At 41.1% G+C, this 13,240-nt stretch overlaps 1 protein-coding gene across 7 annotated transcripts in view; it reads left to right on the forward strand.

The window, feature by feature from the left end:
• The window catches only part of PLCH1 (phospholipase C eta 1), a 944,957-nt gene that overhangs the window by 905,908 nt on the left and 25,809 nt on the right, over positions 1-13,240 (forward strand). The window lies entirely within an intron of this gene.

The raw sequence follows: 13,240 nt of genomic DNA on the forward strand, positions 1-13,240 counted from the left end.
CTAACACCAGTATCTTGATAATAGTCCATTAAGGGACTTAGTTTATCTTCATCTGTGTGGTAGTAGGGTGATTCTAGTAGGAGGTTGTAGTGGTGTGCTCCTTTTGTTTCAGGGATGTGGGCTAGGCAATGATTATTTACATTTCATATGCAAATTGGGTGTTTCTTAAATAACACTTGTTTGACATTTTTGTAGGTGTCGCCATATACTCTGGTTAAAATGGAAATAATCACTGCTTGTTTGAAATGAATGATTATATTGTTGGGGATAGAAGTTTGTTTTAGATTTTATTTTACTTATTAGCTTGTGGTATGCTACACTGTGAATACCACAACACAAACATACCTTTGTGTATGTATTTTGCCTAATACCCCAGAATTCACCACCCTTTTCTCAGGGCCTGCTGGTCATGGTTCAAACTCCTGCAATAAAGATGAACAAAAGACTGCTCTGTACTTGACAAAAATAGACCTTCTCATTCCCTTGCGTGAGGAAAAGCAGAGTTCATAAGTCTGGCAATACTGAAGTGTACTGTGCACTAAGGCAGTGTCACTGAGATATGAAGCTTCGTAGCAAGGAAGTAGTGTTGTGTTATCAGCATATCAATAGAAGCAGTTACACACAAAAGCACCAGTCTCCCCAACCCCAAACACACACTCCATTCACCCATCCCATCACACCCTCTCCCCAATCCCCAAAAAGGTAATTTGAAGCCACTTGAGAGGCTTCTTTTTCTGCTACTTTGTCATTGAAGGTGCAAGAGGGTAAAGCCATCGGCCACACCATGCAGAACAATATTATGCAATATTATAGGTAGACAATGACAAAGGAAAACAAATCAAACTAAACCGTTGATGCTAGAATAGAAACTCAAGTAACATTTCTGCTCATAAATAATGATGAAAATTAGAAAGATCACTCTCAGGAAAGACTTATTATTTTTTTCCAGTAGGATGGGGCTTATAGGTGATTTTGGAAGACAGATATTACTCAACCAAAACTGTCTACAAACCCATTTTTAATGGGCTATTGAAATATAGTTTCTCAGACAGGGCAGAGTTGAAATTGAAAATCATATATATGTGTGTGTGTGTGTCTCTCTCTCTATATATACATATCTGTTGGTATGTATCTAATATTATTTATAAAGAACAGGCCTTCCTAGATGTCAATGAGGAGCTCATCAGAGGGTATGAGACCAATGGTACAGTTCATTCATGACTTTTCATGGGCTCTTTACCCACACCTGTGAACACTGTAAGAAGTCAATGCAAAGATGGATTCTTCGCTTTCTGTATATGGTCAGATTATTCAATTGGTGAAATCTTGATTTTTTTTTTCTCAAATGCACATCCTGAAGACTCTAATTCAATTCCCCCACCTGGTTAAAATTCTGAATGCTTTTTATCTTGATCTTCCTATGTTCTTGAGTCAGAAGTAGTAACTGATCCAAAACTTCACAGCAGAATTAGCATGTGCTCTTCATTGAAGGGCCCACTTTTCATGGGAAACACCCTTTACAATGAAGTTTTAACCCCGTTGTGCCTTTACCACGCATTTTTTAGCATGCATATTTTTACCAAGTGCATGCCTTTTCAACACATGCCTTTACTACAGATTTAAGGTAAGTTGGGGTTGTGAGGGGTCTCCACCACAAATACATTGCTTTTATATATAAAAAACTATGCGTGGTAATGGCATGCGTTGTAAAAGCATGTTCGTGGTAAAAACATGTGTGGGAAAAAATGCGTGGGAAAGGCATACAATGTCTTTACCTGTGTTGTACCGTCGTACAACCCTTTTCACCAGTCCTAGCCTCGTTTCAATGCCTGCCTCTGAAGAGTGGATTTATTTCAAGTCTGCGTGCTTAGTATGCAAGGTGATTTTTACATCTGCACACTTGTCACTACTGCACATATTCAAGTGCTACTATTCTGCCCGTTCTTTGAAGTCCACATGTAAATTTATTTTGGAGATACACAAGTTTTGTTTGAAAGACTATAGGTGGTAGGTCTTTTTCAGTCACAGCCACAATAAAAAGAAATTCCAAGTTATTGCACTTATGTCAAGAATTTGATCTGATTTGCAGAAATAGTTCAAGATTTGACATTACCTGTCCCTCACCGATTTGGGGCTTTCCATCCTTGTAGCTGCTTTTCCAAATTTGTGCAACTAGACGTGGCTGGATAGTTTTGGGTTTCAACACATAGGTGCCCTACGTCAGGGTGCATGTTGCACTTCATAAATACTCAAAGAATAAACACTAATCTAAAAGAGCAGAGTATTTTGGGCGACAGGGCGTGTTGCTTCCTATCATGTGGGAGGTACTATTTTCTGAGGAGGTATGTCTTCAGTCTCATTCTGAATTTGTGGGAGAGCAGATCTAATATTGATGGGAATGTTGTTGCAGATCCCGGTTGTATAAAAGTCATTCAGTCTTCCCTTTGATTCTACACATGTGGTATTTATCTCAAATCTTTTGATGTCCTTTCTTCTTCTGCATTGTCTCTATGAAGACATTGTTTTCTTGGCACAGTATATACTGGTGCTTTTTGGGGTGACCCTTTGTATGATATGGCTATTTTTGAAGATGATGCAGGCATTTACTAGGAGGTAGCATATTTTCCTCACTGTTGCTGGGGTGTATTTCAGCTTCTTCAGGCCTTTGACGAGACATGCTGTATTGTGGAGTATGCCTTTAAGGATGGCAGTGTGGTGAATGGAGGCCATTGAGCCTTGCTACCATCCATTTCAGAAGGCACTAGGGCTTGGAATGTTTTTCTGAAATGTGCTACAGATGAAAATGTTTTACTTTTTCAGGAGGGAGAGCTTGTACCATTGCTGTCTTAGGTTTTTTTGGCAATATGTTGTTCATAGACAATGTCAATTTCAAGGGTGAATCCAAGTGATTTTTTTATCCAGGTTAATTTTAGAAAGACAAGCTTGAATGTGTGGTTGTTTAAAATAGCAGGTTTCTGCCGTAATTGGTTTGAACTTTAGGAAAATTCTTGACATCAACTTGTTTATGGGATTGAGACAGGCTTTGAGTTGCTGGATGTTGTAAGGAGAAGCTGTTGAGGTAGAGCTGTACCCCATGAGTGCATTAGTGGATATTAATGCTACTTTCTTTGAGGAGTATTTCATGGGGTTCCATGTAGAAGTTGATGATTCTGGATGGAGCGAAAGGAGCCCTGGCTTTCTCAGCAAGAAATGAGAATTGTTTTCGAACTTGACTCCCACCTGAAGGAGTTAATGCTGGGTGGTGATGCAGGAGGTGAACCAGTGCAGGTCAGTGTGATAGAAGCTTGTCTGTTTTTCTGTAATTAGATTGGTGGATGGTGACTGACTAAATCAAAGGCTGCCAATAGATCAATCATCATCAGCAGACAGTGGTCATTCATGTAAGTGATTAAGATGGATTTGTTGACTATCCAAAATTTGGTTTGATCGAGTCCTCTTTATTGGGGATAGCTTTTGGTATGATTATTTTTTTGGATTTGTCTTTGCATTTTTACATGTGTACAGTGGTATTAAGCAGAAAACTAATTAGTCCTGGCCCCTTTATATACCACCGTAAAAAAATTGTTATCCATAGATTTCAATTTTTTGACTTGTGTTTTTGTATCACTAGAGAAGAAATTTAGCTTGGGTAGACATTGCTAAATCGACCCGAATTTTTCTGAACGACATTTTTAAAGATAGCGGATGTTTTGCAGTGATGATGCATTTTCAGGAACCATGAGACCTATATAGTTGATGTCAAAACATAGCTATTGGGGGTCAAGTAGTCTTATAGTGACAGAAAATAACTCCTCAGAGCAATTCTTCCACCATTTTCCAAAACGGTGGCTCTATAACATTGTGTTTTAACCATCATATTGGTAATCTATTTTAATTTTGTTTTTGTTTGTTTTTTTCCATTAATTCAAATTTGTAAACATTAGCTAAGCAGGTGGTAGCAGAGGATCTTTACCTCCTGCAGAGTGTTGCCAATTACAAAATTCGACACAGTTAATCATGATAACCTTCTAGCTATGCTAGAACACAGGATGGGCCTCTCCGGCTCCGTACTGCAATGGTTCTCTTCCTTTCTTCACAATAGATCCCAAAGAGTTAAGGTGAATCATACCTTATCCCATCCGTCTGCAGTTCTCATGGGGGTCCAGCAAGGCTCTGCCCTTTCTCCCATACGCTTTAATCTTTTCCTGGAACCACTAGCGAATGCTCTAACATCCATGAACATTCTTTTTCATATGTATGCGGATGACACGCAACTTTATCTGAAAATCAACTCTTCTGAAGACTTCATCTCACTCAACTCCTCCTTGACGTTTATCCAAAACTGGCTTACTGAAAACCATCTATTGCTGAACACCACCAAAACAAAATTCCTTCTCAGTTCCCTTCCTAAGCACACCCTCAAGATTGACCTCTGGATGAAACACCTCACCACCTTCAACTGCGCCCCAGTTATCATCGACTCAGCAAAATCACTTGGAATCACCCTGGACTCACACCTGAACATGAAGAAAAATATCTGTAAGATGTGCAAGGGTGCGAATCACCAAATAAGGTTTTCTTAGAAATCTAAAACCATTCCTCCCTCAAGAGGACTTCAAGCAGGTGGTACAATCACTTGCCCTACCTAGACTAGACTATGGAGGTGCAACGCTCTGTGGCCTCCCCAAATATACCTTAGCCCCACTTAGGGCCCCATCGAATGCCGCTGCTAGACTGATCACTAACACTAAAAGAAATGAGCACATTTCCCCAGCCTTAAGATCTCTAAAGTGGTTACCCTATGAAGCAAGAAAACAACAAAAGATTGCTTGTTTGACACACAAATCTATCCACTTAAAAACACCAGGTTACCTTGCTCAAAAACTGGAACTATCAGGTGGTAGCAGACCTTCCAGAAGTGCGAACTCATTGCTACTCAAACCTCAGACTTATCGCAAAAAGAAAACGAGACTCCGAGCCTTCTCGGGCGCGGCACCCAAGATCTGGAAAACTCTCCCAACGGAAATTCGCAGAATCCCCTACACGGCGGCGTTCAAACAGGAAGTTAAAGCAATCCTAATGAACAAGTTCCTGCCTTAATTGGATCATGGCTCGTCTGTTTTCTCTTTTTTTCTCCTATCTATTTTAATGTCTATGATTCTTTGCCTTACCCATGAAGTAACGTTTTACCGTACCGTATCAAGTTATATTGTGCTTGCATTTATGTACAATCTTATTACCTCATCATGTTAGCCTCCTATACCTCAACGTTCCCCTACCTTGTTCCCCCTCCACTACTGTGAAGCCCTCTGATACCCTCCGGGGTCTTGTTCGCGCTAATCAAAACCTTTTAAATAAATAAAATCTGACTCCTTCAACAAAGAAAAATGTGTCATATGCCAAACTAATCCAAAAGAAAAGCTAACATCAACTGCGGATGCACAGAAGAGAGTCGAGATGCCTCAAAAATACGGCAAGGCGAACTTCGCAAAAGATTGAAACTGATGGGTGAAGAGTATCACATATTTTACCATTGTAAGTGCTAAAAGTTGAATACAATGGAAAAAAGCCTGGAAAGAATTTGTAACAAAATAGCAGAAACCAGTGAATCACAACAATAATCCAAGTCTTCTGAGAAAGAGATGACAACCAAACCCAATGCCCATACACTTAGAAGATTGATGGCTACCCCTTGTCCACCTCCAGCAACTAATCAGAAAGCAGAGGATCTTTGATTTGTTTTCTGTGGTTTAGCCAGTACAATGACTAAAGGAATTGACAAAAGAACAGAGTACGTGAGTCTCAAAGGGCAAACATGTTTTTATCTGCAGCTAGTTTCTTCCAAGAGGAAGTTTTCAGCCAAATTGCTGATCTAAAAAGCAAAGTATGTATTTGCAGGGGATTTGTATGACTACCCAAACTGCATGCATGCATACAGTTAAAAAAATAAATAATTGTGGAGTTTTATACACCGTGAACTAGACCCGAAGGTATCAGAGCGCTTTACATGAGCACCAGTTACTTTACAGATGGACACATTCATTTCTATTAGGCATGGGGAGATCAGGTGATTTGCGCAGAGTCACAGAATGTTGAGCGTCCCTGCCGAGACTCGAACCTGGTTCGCTAGCTCCGAGGTCAACCACCCTAGCTGTTGGGCCACATCCTCTTCCCTAACAGTTGAAAATATGAATGTACAATGAGCTCCCAGCAGCAGTGTAACCTCCAACCTTCAGTTAAGTTTGCAGTCTTTGAAAAAGCAAATGAAGTTTTAAAGCCTCTCTTGAGTGCTTGCTACGGGTTCACACTCAGTGATATCAGAGAAATAATGGTCAACATTGATGAAACTATTTTAATGAAATAAAAAAAATTCTTGCAAATATTTGATTTTCAAAATTCAGAAATAGGTGCAGTAAACATATAAATGTATGCTTATACAGAAGGAATGACGTTATTCAATTGGAGTTGGTTTTTTCATCTTTATTCATTAATGTAACCGCCAACGCGTTTCGTCCAAATCCGATGTTCACGATGAAACTTGTCTAACATAATCCGTTAAAGCGAGAGTATCCGGACATCGTCCATTACATATTGCCTTTATGGCAGTAAGTGAGTCGGTCTCAGTATCCTTCCGTCTCACGCGCCCATCCGATTCTGTTTGTCAGTTTGTGAGACGGTAGGATACTGAGACCGACTCACTTACTGCCATAAAGGCAATATGTAATGGACGATGTCCGGATACTCTTGCTCTAACGGATTATGTTAGACATGTTTCATCGTGAACATCGGATAATAGAGATAAAAAATAACACTGTTGAGCCCTGAAGAAGTCCAGGTTTGGACGAAACGCGTTGGCGGTTACATTAATGAATAAAGATGAAAAAACCAACTCCAATTGAATAATGTCATTCCTTCTGTATAAGCATACATTTATATGTTTACTGTACCTATTTCTGAATTTTGAAAATCAAATATTTGCAAGTGTGCAGGGCCATTTCTTGGTGAACCTACAACTGCAAAGAGATTTTCTCACAGGCAATAAAACTCCAAGAAGTTGTAATGTTGTGTATGGGCAAATATTCTTGCGAGGTCAGGGAGTGTGCTTCAGGTCATGGAATGCCCTGGAAAGTAGTTGAACATGTCACACATGCGAGATTATTGAGTATTCAAAAACATTTACCTCACACAATCCCACTTTGAATATAGTCAGTTATTTACTGGTCGGGTTCTTCAAGATGGATTTCATCCATAACAAAAAAAAAACCTTGGTGAAGGGAATCTTTTCCCTAAAATGCAATCACGTTCTTCCCAGTTATTTATATATGCATGTTTTTGATTGCATCTTTAAAGTTCCTTCCTAGATGGAGAACAATGGGAAGCTGTGTAGTGCATGTGAGCCCAAGGATTCAATTCATGATTGTTTACTAGAGAAAGGGGCTAACACAGGTTCTTAGTGTGTGGGTTGTAGTGTTCTTTGAAAATCTAGATCTACAATCCTTTTCTGAATGCTTGGGGAAGGAGTGGTTCTGATGTTGGTGTCACTCAAGATGTCACTCCAGATCATTAGTCTCATAGATGGAGAAGGCCTGCCATCTCTTCTATGCCTTCATGGATCTCTTCCATCTCCAATCTGATGATACCCTGGACCCTGGGATTGCTGCTGTTTTGGGAGCTTCTTTTCTTGGCAAGGTATGCAAGGATTCTATTTCTGACAGCTTAGCATGTAATGCAGCCAGTTTTAAACCTTATGTGGTCTGGGAGAAAAGTCTGTGTATTTCCTTCACTATTAGGGTGTGGTGATTAAACTTCTTCAAGGCTTTGATGAGATGTGGATCCACTATACAACTGGTTTGAGGTGGTTCTAATTTCAACTCTAATGTGAGACTATTCTCTAGCCACAACCTTTGAGTACTGTGATGCTTTTCGCCATCCTAGAGCGCCTACAACAAGATCACAAGAGGTCATCAGTTCATCTCAAGGGGCAATCCGGTAAAAATGAAAGTGGAGGCCTCACCTAAAGGCTTTCACACCTTTTACAACAAGGTCTGCCGTCCCAACCTAAATGGCAGTGGTGAAGAAGACTAATCAACACCTCCTTGCTAACCAAAAGGACACCTAGAATAACTAAAGGAGCCCTGTCGCCCCTTCCCTCTTGTCATTGTCTAGGTTTCCTCACCTTCTGCCTGAGATATGTGATCCATTAATACAGCTTGTGATGTACTTTGAGTGACGGTCCTTCTCTTTTCGGTCTCATTCTATGCTTTGCATCAGTTCTGATCTCTTTCCCAAGATAAATATAGAATATTTCAGTTTTGAGGCAGTGGGACTAGAGCGTCAGGATGTCTTCATTGATCCTCCTTGAGGTCATGTGCCGGTAACCAACAGCTAATAATGCTGTATGGGCATTACATAGCGTTGCTGACAGGGTGTACGTCTAAGGTAATACCAGGTATGTGGGGTGTGCATTCCCCAAAACCCACAACCATATTGTTTACTTTGCTCTTTTTTTCCAGTGATCAGAAAGAGTGGGATTAGTTTATCCAGTTAATCTCCAAACAGATGATGGCAGTCTCTAAATACTATAGCACAAGGAGACTGGCACATTATATAACTGCATATAGTCTGATTCACATATTATGTCGGTTTCCTTAGGTCAGACGTTTGTGCATTGTGCATTAAAAGAGGAATCCACTCTTCAGAAATGGAAATCATGATTCAAAGAATGTTACTGAGTGGGCCAGCGCATTTTGAGGTGAAAGTATGTCAATCTGGTTATTTTTACTGTTTGGGCCGCAACAATAAAGGGTATTTTACAGGGGAGGAGGGGTAGGAACAGAGATGAAAGAGGTCCTTTCAGGAGTACTAAATGGGCCTCATTATAATCATAAATGAAATAAAATATAAAAATAAATGGGGGCGCGTGCAGAAATAAGCTTCAAATATATTAAAAGTAAACTTACCGTATGACAGGAGCTCGTTCTCTGGACCTCTTGCGACTCCAGTCTGGCCACCAGCCCAATCCTGGTGCTGCTCTCATGCTGGGAGAGCAGCACCCTCGTTGGAGGGAGATGCCTCACTCGGTGCTCCAATGCGCTCTTTAGGTCTGCACTTGCTCTAAACCAGCTGTCTTAAGATGGGTTAGAGGTTTCAAAGTGTCATTTCTGGCTGGCCGCCTAAAGATGGCTTGTCAAAGGGACATGCACACTTTGAAAAGTGCACATACAGCTCACCCTCCTCCCTGCTGCTGCTCTGTTCAGGACCGGAGGATGAAAAATAAAATGGTAATTAATTTCCAACATTTTGTACTTCTAATTAGCACGTGCATTGAGCAGGTGGTAAATCTGAGCAAGGGGCCGAAGCATTTCACAAGGTGGGGGTGTCAGCAGGATGTGAGAGGGCAGTCTCTGATGTAATACCAGCCTCGGTGTTCTTACACGAGGTAATCCTGTACCTAGACGTGTTGAAAAAGACTTAAACCTTGAAAACTATGGAATCATATTTTCCCACTGACATCTTTTTTCCTAGAACCGTATTCACCCTATTCACAAAACCATTTGAGCAAGTAATTTCAACTTAAACATGCAAATGCTATAATTTAATGGGGTAAAATTAAAATGATATATTCACTAAATACTAATTTATACTTGTGAATTAATTTCAGCACACATAATATTACACCAGTATAGCGAAATACAGTAGCAGCTGCCCCATTAGGGCATTGGAGAGTCGCCCCCCTACATTTGTTGCCCCCTCGGCTCCAGTAGTGATAGTAAATCAACCTAAGATTGATTTATTTTAGGTTGGTTTTTCCTGGCCGGCGTCTGCAATATTTTTGTTTTAGGGCAGGTGTCACTATTGATCAGAATGAGTGGGAGGGTGGGGGGGCAGACATGGGTGGGGCTTCACTGATGGTTTGGTTTAAACTAAAGTGTGCATGTCGGGTTGGATGGATGCCTTTCTGTGCCCAACCTGACATGCGCACTTGAGGCTACTCTCATGTGCATCGTTAGTGAGCCAGGGGAGGTTGCAGCTGCAACCCCTCGGTTTTCTGAGGAGCGCTGGGTTCATCTGCTCCTGCCAATCCTGGAGCTGCTTCCTTGCTATTTGTTAACTTAAAAAGCAAGAAAGTAGAGTAGGGATTGGCTCAGGTGACGCAGGTAGGTGGTGCGCGATAAAAGAGTTTGCTTTAAAAATAAACCCGCCATGCTGTGCCTCAATTTTCTTCTGGGACACATAGACAGAGAGGCCCAGAGTGAGAGCAAAACAAAGCTGTTGGCCACCTTACAAAAAACGCAAACAGGAGCTGTATATAAAGTCTAAAAAAAAAAGTACAATTTATAAATAGCACACTGAAAAAAAAATAATAATCTGATGTTGTCAAATGTAACGACTCAGAGTGCTCATGCTCAGTGCTCCAGTACCTTCAGGTCGAGTTTGAGCTGTATAAATCTGTTAAAATAATGAACAATAAAGTGTCAAGAGACATCAAACTGTGTGCATGGTTTATGGCTAAGAGGCACAGGCTTCCCCAAGTGGGTCCACTCCTATGTCATCATCTGTCCAATGATCTTCAGAGCATCATGTCACTGGGGTGGGTGTTACTTAATGTCTTCTACTTACCATCTTGTGATTACAAGTTTCCCTTAATGGGACAGCATAGACTGCATATCGCCCAATAACTACACTCCACGCTGTTACTTGAAGCGTAAAAGGCTATTTTATTAGGACAAGGTTGCAATCATTTAGACTTTATTAACAGTACATAAATGCAAGAAATATACTTTTCCCATCCCATACCGACACATTCTCCCTTCAGCCTTCTCAAAACCATATCACCTGTTTGACTCTTTCCCATTCACTCGGTGACCTCCTTCCTCTCCCCATTATCACCTTCACTTGCCCTCCAAGCATCCTCTGTTGACTTTCCTTCATTGCCTCCCGCGCCCTGCTATCAGTCACCTGTGTACCGTTCTCCCCCCAAGGGGTGGATCCACCCGTATGTGACTCACCACCCCTCCAAAGTACCGTAATGTCGCTACTCTGCAACCTGTCCTAAACGGGCACGCTAAGACCGATCCAATCCCATGCCCTCTACCTAAAACCTGTAGGGTGGGTGGGTGGACAAACTTTTCCCTTTAACCCCCCGGTGGTGCTAAGGTGTCAGGAAACGGTCAGATCCTCCTCTCCTGACACCTTATATACATTCCTAACTCTCGCCCCTTCCCCCAATCTTCTAATCCCTTCCCCACCTTGTCCTTCTGGCCATTGCGTGAATTGCCCCGGGGAAGACTGGTCTGCGACCTTCACTTCCCCCGGGGGCCGTCATTGGCGTCTTGGTGCTAGGTTTTCTTCCATCTCTATAAATCTGAGAAGTTGTTGAATAAAAAGACAGTGACAATTGCCTACCTTGTGTTTAACAGCAACCTCCACTTACGCAAGTCATGCACAGCCAGTCCGTCCCTAAGCGAAACATACTCAGTCTCTGTTGTCCTGGGTGGGTGAAGGGTATATTATGTGCACAGAAAAGATGCGCCTCTGTGCCCTAATAAAATTGAAGCTTACATTAAATTTAGAGTGTTCAGTCTCTTAGACCATCCATAAGTGCTTTCAAAAAGTACATATTTTAAATAAAATTATATTAACTTTCTGCACGAAGAAACATGAAAGCTTTTTTTAACTAAATTTCATGATTTTGGTTTAGAATCATTAGCCCTCTGCCATTTGTAACACATTCAGCTTTTCCCGACTTTGAACCAAGATGTATTTTAGGATGTGTGGTTTTCTTGGCAAGAAAGGACTTCCAAAGCACCAGGCTAGAATTTTCAGAATGCAAGTCATACCTCACCGGGGGCTTTGCTAATGCCATGCCATGAAAACAAATTGGCCATTAAAATTCCAATCCGTAGTCAAACCCCTCTTCAAGCCAATTTTGGAATTCTGGGTATTGTCATAAACAACACAGCCCAATAATTGTTTCCTGATTAATTTCTGAATGCCAGACCCGATGAGCTTTATTGGAGATAAATGTGTGCTTAAACCTGATACATGTGGAATTTAAGGTTAAAAAAGCAAACATAAATTTAACATGTAATTTCTCATTCCCCAGAAGAAAATTCACAATAGGATGTACTTATTACTCCCAGTACTTTCCTACTAAGTGCGGTCAATGCCTCACCAATTCCCAGACTGCATGTAAACAGTGCCTAGGTATTTTGGTCGCACCAATATATGCTTTCACTGTATTTGATGTCTTTGTCATCACCAAAGTCCTTGGGCAAGAGTCTATCCAGAAAAGTGAGGTACCATCAGTTTACATATTTACAACTCTGTCTTAATCAAAATTAATTTGTCCTGCTTAGTGCAGCATGCTATTCATTCATTCTGACACTGCTTTTGTGGTTTCTGAGATAGTATCTTTTAATGAGGATTTACACCGCATATATAATGGTTGAAAACCTTTGTCAAGATAGTGGGCAATGATCTTTCAACTCCTCTGTCTACCTCCTTCTATCCAACTCAGCCCGATATCAGACCAGTATTGGATGATAATCAGCTGTACTGTAGTGTGAACTTTCTCCCTGCCACAGGTAGTGGCAATGAAGCCTGCCACAAACCAAACCCAGCAGAACCAATGGTCTAAGGGTAAACTGAAGTGCCTTACTCTGCAACGCCACCCTACAACCACTATAGCTACTGTGTCAATCAGCCTTTAAACGTTTGCTCTCTAGTGAAGATGTGATTCTGGGAGCATGACACAGCATACAGTACTAGCTGGCTTTAGCTGCAGCATATTGGCAATATTTTTCTGCCCGTCAAGATAAGAGGGGTGGTGCAACAGGTCATGATTGCTTTGCTGTGCCCCTGCTTCATAAGCAACAGCTGTATCATTTGCAATGTTTGTAAGCGATGCAGCTGGTTTTGATGATGTAGTGGACCAGCAAAGGGAGCTAATCGAGTTGCATCAGGATGGGGTCGATGTGATCATATTTCTTCATCACCTCAGTGGGACGTACTGTGCCTTGTTTGGTGCCCTACTGCTTTTTAATGGTTATTCTTGCTGTCTCATTGTGTTCAGTCTGAAAAATCACAATAACTTGTATTTCCTCAATAGATTTCTTTTCTATAGGTATATCAATAAATAAAGAAATCTGTGAGGTACGCACAGCATTGTTATCTCAAAGTCTGTTATGGTATTCTGTGGTTATACTGAACAGACAGCTACCTACGTCATTATCATAGG

This window comes from Triturus cristatus, chromosome 11, assembly GCF_964204655.1.
Source record: "Triturus cristatus chromosome 11, aTriCri1.1, whole genome shotgun sequence".
NCBI lineage: Eukaryota > Metazoa > Chordata > Amphibia > Caudata > Salamandridae > Triturus > Triturus cristatus.